This window comes from Penaeus monodon, chromosome 30 (genome assembly GCF_015228065.2).
Source record: "Penaeus monodon isolate SGIC_2016 chromosome 30, NSTDA_Pmon_1, whole genome shotgun sequence".
NCBI classification, from domain to species: Eukaryota; Metazoa; Arthropoda; class Malacostraca; order Decapoda; family Penaeidae; genus Penaeus; species Penaeus monodon.
In genome coordinates, this window is record NC_051415.1 from 37,343,539 (window position 1) to 37,344,265 (window position 727).

A 727-nucleotide genomic window follows, 5' to 3' on the forward strand; every position below is an offset into this window, starting at 1 on the left:
GATGTGTGGCTGGGTTGTGTCGAATGTTTTGTGATGGATTGTGAAGTGTGTGTGGGTGGAACTGTGATGTTGGGTTTAAGTGTGCTTCTTGTGTTGTGTGTAAGTGTATTTGTGTTATGTGATGTGTGTGTTGTTGTGATGGTGTGTGTGTGGTGTTTGTTATGAAATGCAAAAAAAATGTGTAGTGTGTAGTGTAGTGTGTGTGTTCTGTGAAATGTGTGTTGGTGTTTGACGTGTTTTGTTTAATGTGTGTGTGTTGTGTGGTGTGTAGTGTTTGTGATGATGATTTTGTGTTGAATTTGTGTGTGTTATTGTTTGTGTAAATTGTGATTCGATGTTTTAGTGTCGTGGTTGTGTTGGTGTGTGTGTTGTGGTGTGTGTGTGTATTCTATCATTTATAGTGTAAAAATGCATTTTTTATGTATTTTGAATGGCAGCACTGTAGGCTGAGGCTTCTTAGCCGAAACATTTTTGTAATGGAAATTGGAAAAGGACCCGTTCGAGCGAGGGAACCAGAAGAACCATTCGGAGTACAAACAGAGTACACCTTGCAATTATTAGATGAAGATTAACATTTGAAGTATAAAGATGAATAGTTTTGTCTTTTGAATGACACCTGTAAGATGTTATTACTATATCAAAGAAAATGCAAAAAAAAAAAACATTTACCATATAAAATCGCACAGGTTGACCATGTCAAAAAAGGGGCGGAGCTAATGACATCATT

The 727-nt window shown here is 36.9% G+C and overlaps 1 protein-coding gene across 2 annotated transcripts in view; it reads left to right on the forward strand.

The window, feature by feature from the left end:
* Positions 1-727, forward strand: part of LOC119592772 (solute carrier family 22 member 21-like) — a 38,759-nt gene that overhangs the window by 31,013 nt on the left and 7,019 nt on the right. The window lies entirely within an intron of this gene.